The sequence below is a fragment of the Musa acuminata genome, chromosome BXJ3-5 (genome assembly GCF_036884655.1).
Source record: "Musa acuminata AAA Group cultivar baxijiao chromosome BXJ3-5, Cavendish_Baxijiao_AAA, whole genome shotgun sequence".
Lineage (NCBI taxonomy): Eukaryota > Viridiplantae > Streptophyta > Magnoliopsida > Zingiberales > Musaceae > Musa > Musa acuminata.
This window is the reverse complement of record NC_088353.1, coordinates 26604531-26610681: the sequence shown is the minus strand read 5'-3', so window position 1 is coordinate 26610681 and position 6151 is coordinate 26604531. Positions and strand designations below refer to the sequence as shown.

The 6151-nt window shown below is 35.9% G+C and overlaps 1 long non-coding RNA gene across 1 annotated transcript; it reads left to right on the top strand.

Moving 5' to 3' along the window:
* The first annotated feature begins 418 nt into the window (after positions 1 to 418).
* Positions 419 to 5312, top strand: LOC135638255 (uncharacterized). The gene is made up of 2 exons (XR_010496563.1): positions 419 to 678; positions 5135 to 5312. It is a non-coding gene; the product is annotated as an uncharacterized LOC135638255 (long non-coding RNA).
* The last annotated feature ends 839 nt before the right edge of the window (positions 5313 to 6151 follow it).

Genomic DNA, 6151 nt, shown 5'->3' with positions numbered 1-6151 from the left:
GGGTGATCCCGACAAGGGCAATTTTTGCAGAAAAACACGACCATCTCACGAAGATGAGCTGCCAACCATCCCGGAGAAGGAAAGACACAACACGACATACATAGCACCAGATCAGCACACGAAGAAATGCTGATCTGCACCCTGTCGTGAGAGTCCAATCGACCTCGGCATCCAACTCAACCGGCAGAAGACTCCTGATATTAACCCGTGGATCAGGCCATGTTGTCTCATCAACCACGACATCTTTGTTCACTAACTAACGGACACGAATTTACACAAGGACCGGATAATTTTCTGATCCGATTAGAAATTATATTATATATGATGAAAAACACTAATAATTTCATAACTCCTTTGTAATTCTATGTTTACCTTACCGACGATGCAATGTAGTGAGGACCAAATGATCAAGCCACATGCACAGATAAAAGTTACTCTGTCAACAATGAGCTTTCCCATTTCTCCTCCTCCCAACCCTCTCCCTTGTCGTCGTGTCGTCTCCTGAGGCTGGCATTCTCAAACCCTCATTTCTTCTCAACTCCTGTCAACCCGACTCCTGCTTCCCGGATTCAGTCGTCCTCTAATCTAGAGCTCATGCTCGATAACAAGGAGGTCGATGATGCTCGTAAGGCTTGATTTTTGTTAGAAAACGGCGCATCTCATCTACATGTCATATTGGTAATCTTGCATTAGGGTTTTTCTTTCTTTCTTTCTTTCTTTTTTCGATTCATGAATGAAAAGGCATGACCAAGGAGGGCTCTGGTTTCTAGCCTTTGTGCAAGAAACTTATCATTTTCGAGCCCTTTTTTTTTTAGAATTTCTTATGTCTAATCTTTTTCTTCAAATAGCCTGAAAGATTGAAAAACCTATTAAGATTGATAATATTATTATGATAGGCACCATGAAAAATTTACTAGGCGTGTATCTTTATAAATTTTAAAAAAATATTTATCATAATATTTTTGGATTAGATATGGATCTCATAATTTTTTTCAAACAATGACGTATAAAAATATTTCAAACATATACTTCAATCATGAAATGGTGAGCCATATGTTAGAATATTACATCTCTCACGAGCTTGAAGCTAAACTTAAAAATGCTTGGAGAAGCTTCGTCACATTCAAGTCTCTCTATGAGCCTTTGATCAAGGTTCAACGATACAACTAGATTAGACTTGATCAGCTAAACCCTAGAGGGCACCCTAGGGTCTTACCCAAACCCACTGAGGAGTCTGATAGCCCTTTGACTATCGACTATAAGGAACCGAATCCTAATTTGGGTAATTAAATCAGTACAAGTCCTACCCTTAGGTAATGACTGTATCAGTGCCTAAGGGAAGAACGATCTCAAGGATCAAATGGTGGCTTTGACTTCTCAGAGGCATAGTAGGTCTGGTTACTTTCCGAGATTGAGTGTCGTGCAGTAGAAGGGAAATAAGGTAGTAAATATATAGCAGAGGGCCTTCTATGAGATAATTAAATAATATGTTAATGCTCTGAGGTCAACATTTGACACCTCCTATCTCTTTCTCTGTAATGACAAATTGAATTCTACAACTATCTCTTTGGCTAGGCCAAGTGGCCCCTTGGGGAACCTAGGCAGCACTGCTTTGGGGATTTTGATTTTCTCGATGGAAACAAAGAACTCAAGACCGATTGGCTTCCATCTTTGATGGATGATTACTAATTCCAAGGCACAGACAAACAAAGAGCTCTAAATGATGAATTTCTCCTTCCTTTCCTTCTCTTCACACATTGCTATTGGAAACTTTGAAGAGCTGGTTACTCAAGTGGTCAAGTCCTTTCAATCTACAGAGGCAATAGAGATAGGCGATGGCTCCTTCCTACTTGAAAAAGATAATCTAAAGTAATCTAGAGAAGCCAAGAGAGATGGCCCCAAAGCTCATCGCAAGGCATATAGGAAAGTCCTAATCCTCTTTTTTTTTTTTGCTATGAGACACAAAAATAAGAAAAAGATTAAAAAAAAGAATAATAAGAAGAAGGCCTTTAGTGTCTTCCCCTTCTAACAACACTATGGACACTAGTCCCTCTAATTCTTCTTCCCCTCCTCATATATATTCTTAATGTTAATCCTCTCATGAAATTGCAAGGGGGCCTAAAAAAAGAAAAAGAAAAGTCATTTTAGGATGATGATAAAAACCACAATCTTTCCTTGATCGTCCTTTTGGAAATGCATCTTAATAGATACATAAATTATAATTTCATTATATGTCTGATTTTGGGTTGGTGCTTTCTACGATGCTATCGATATATCTAATGGTATTCTAATTATATAAAGGAATGATCAATTAATGACAGTAGAAATCTACAATAGTTAACAAGCCCTCTACTTCATAGTCGAGGACAGTAAACCTCCTTGGCTTTTTACTATTTATGCTGGTACAAATGCTTATATTTATCGCCCTCTTTAGAGATTGTTAACTAGTGTTAGTTTGGATTCTGTTCCTTAGATGGTTTATGGTGACATGAATTCTATTGCTACTCCAAATAGAAAATTAGATAATATGTCTGTTCTTTTGAATAGATAAGTTCAAGATTTTTATAATTTTCATTTTTGTTCTAGGTTGATTGACTTGGGATTTCATGGTAATTGCTTTACTTGGTGTTATAAGCAGTTTGGTCCTTCTCATGTTTCTACTTGGCTTGATAGAATCCTTACAAATGATGCTTGATGTTCTTGTTTTTCGAATGTTATGATCCAGTATTTACCTAAGATTACCTCTGACCATGCCCCTCTTCTGATCAATCTTAACATTAACCCCGTAGATCCCCGGAGATTCCATCTCTTTTGTTATGAAACTTTTTGCTAATGTCGTTAGAAACTTTATGAATAACTCTCTTTATCTCATCAGGCCTATGTATCTTCATTTTATTCTTTTCAATATAGGAAAGCACATGACCAATTGGAGTATACATAGTATTGAGTCCCTTAAGGATGATATTAGGGACACTCTTAGGAATATAATTGTCCTTGAAAATAAAGATAACCTTACTCATCTCTTGGACAAGAACTCTCTACTCTTTAGAGGCAATCGCATTTAAAGCAATAAACTAGTGGTTGAATGTGATAGACAAAAATACTAAATTTTTTCATAGATTGGTTAACCTCAAGAGAAAGATAAATACTATCTATGCTATCTAGAATAACTCTTAGCCCCCTAGCATGGATGTTAATGACATCCTCTTGGAATTTGTGACTTAGTACCATAGATTGTTGAATGATCATTTGAACAATCCCCTCCTTTACCCCCTTGTGAATCTTCCTAAACTCCATAGCAACTCTCATTCTAATCTTCTTAAGGAGTTTAACCTTTAGAATATTAACCTAGCTCTCTTGGCTCGAATGGATTTACTGTTATTTAAAAAAAAAATTCTAGGAGGACATTAACCTCTTCATTCTTGCTACTTTCAATAATTTTCATAAGTTAAGCTATTATTCCTAAAAGTTGGGGTCAAACTTAAAATTTCTAACTTTAGACCTATTACCCTGTGTACTGTTATTTACGAGCTTCTAACCAAAGTCATATCCCTTAAATCTTCCTAAACTCTATTATAGATCAAAACCAATCTCTTTCGTATGAGGTTGAGATATTCATGATAACATTACTATTATTAATGAGTTAGTGTGCACTATATTTAGGTCTAGAGGGAGAAATCTTCTCATCCTTATTAAAACCGATATTGAGAAAACTTATGATCGAGTCTCTAGAGATGTTATCATTAATATTATGGGTCATATAAAGTTCCCTATGGTGTTCATTGAGTGGATTAAAGCTTGCATCTTTTTTACTAACTTTGCTTATTGCATCTATAGGTCCACTATACCTTTTTCGGTACTACTAGAGGAATCAGGCCAGGGATCCTATATCCTCCTATCTTTTCATCATCGTTTAAATTTTTTTTCTTTAATCTTAGATGAGATGACTAGATCTTTTTAGATTTTGCCTTTTAATTTTAAAGGGATTAAGATCTCTCATCCAATGTTTACTAGATGATGTGGTCATTGTCATTAGGGGTAGTGATAAGTTCTACGAGAATCTCCTCAAGACTTTTGATCAATACTCTAAATTTACCAATCTGAATATCAGTAGATCCATGTCTGACATATACTTTCCTAAGCACTATCACCCTTTCAGTAAGCATAGAATCTGTAGCCTTTTTAATACGAAAGAAGAAAGCTGGCTAATGAAATAATTAGGAACTTTTATCTCTCACAGTAAGCTGCCTAAGAGATATCAAACTATCCTTGTGGACAATGTTCTGAATAGGATCCAAGGGTAACAACAGAACAACATTGTAAATCAAGTTGGAAAGTCTGTTCTTATTAATGTTGTAATCAACTCCATCCCTTTTCATAACTTAATGATTTCTTATATTTTTGACAAAATCATTTGGAAGATTAATAGAGTCTTAAGGAAAATTTTTGAGCCGAAGTGAGTCTAACAAGGTTCCAATCTTATTAGTTGACAATCTATCACTAAACCCAAATTTGAAAGGGGGCTGGGGATCAGAAATCTCCAATTGGTAAAGAAAACTATTATTGCTAAAAGGTTGCTACCTCTTCTAAATAGAGAGAATATTTTATGGGATAGCATTCTTAAAGTCAAATATAGATCATTTTCTCTTTGGTTTCCTTTAAAAAAATACCTTTGTATCTTGATTTTAGAAAGCATTCTCAACTGTTTGAAATCCTTACCGATTGATTTTTGGGTTATCTATCAACATGTGTAAAGATCTTTGACTCAATGTCATACCACTTGTGTAACATTTTAAGTTTTCAAGTGAGTTTAAAACTATTTCTGATCCAATTTCAGGTAACTAGTGGAATGATATATTTTTTTTTAATTTCAAAATTTTTATCCTATAAGGTAGTTGCTATCCATATATGTCCCTAACCCTAAAGATGATGTATAATACTGATCCCGTCACCCGAGAGGGACCTTGACGACTCAAAGTACGTTGGAAGGCAATTTGAAAAAGTTAAAAGTCAATATTTTTTTTATGAAAATTAACTTAGGAGAAGCTTACTGGTTTTCCAGATTCTTTAGCTCAGTTATACTTAATTCTGTTGTTCACTTTCTTTTTTTTTTAATATTCTTTTGTTCTTGAAGATACTGGACGGGGTACAGTCTCCAACTTGTTTTTGAATCCATTTTTGAGCATGTGGAAGGGTTCGAGGGAGTGCTGGCTTGTTATCATCATCAATTTTTTATAGACTTTGTAGAATGAACGAAATAATTATCGTTTTCGTAATCGTAAAGACCAAGGGTGATCTCTCTGGTTTAGTAAGATGCTGGTTCTAGCTAGTGAGAATGTGATTCTAATAAACTAGCCTGAGGAGTGTGGGGATCACAGGATGCAGCAAAAGCTGCTACGTTTCCCATCTAGTTATGCTTTGTCTAGCATCTAGTTTTATGCCTTGATGTTATTTTCGGTTTGGCTTTCATCCTCAATCTAGTGGACAGGGCAATCTAGTGGCTCCAGGCTGCTCCACAAGAAAACTAAGCTTGGTCCTTCTTGCTGAAAGTGAAGTTATTTTTGGAAGCCTTTCATTTTGCTGTGCGACAGACAAGGCTTCAAAAACATATGGATAAGATAAGATGCCTCAAATGTTGTTGTGAATCCTCGTGACCTTGGCGTTTGAAGAACATCCTTATCATTTGATAAAAGTGTCGATTGTATAGTGAATGTAACTGGAAAGTTCATTCTCTAGTTGTTTTTGCAAGATATGAGGGTTTAACTCATACATGGTTTTTTGTTGACTTACCCAAATTACAAAGACCTTTACGAGTATTGTGTGCCTCTTGCACAGATGGCAAATAAATCTGTCATTATAAAAGTTATAACTGCTAAACATATAATGCTACCACTTGTAATTGGAATCTATAACATGCACCCCCAACTAAGAACCTACAACATTCATGTTGATGAGCGAACCCCTCAGCATTTGATTGAATCGGCTTCAATATCTGGGAAGTAGTAGGTGATGATGAGCAGGCAACTTCAGTATCCAACCGTACAGTCCGTATGAATCGCATAATAAAGATGTGATAACCAAGTGCCTGTCGCAGCAAAATCATCCGACTCGCTTCTGATAACAACACACTTTAAAGATCCATTTTCCGAGA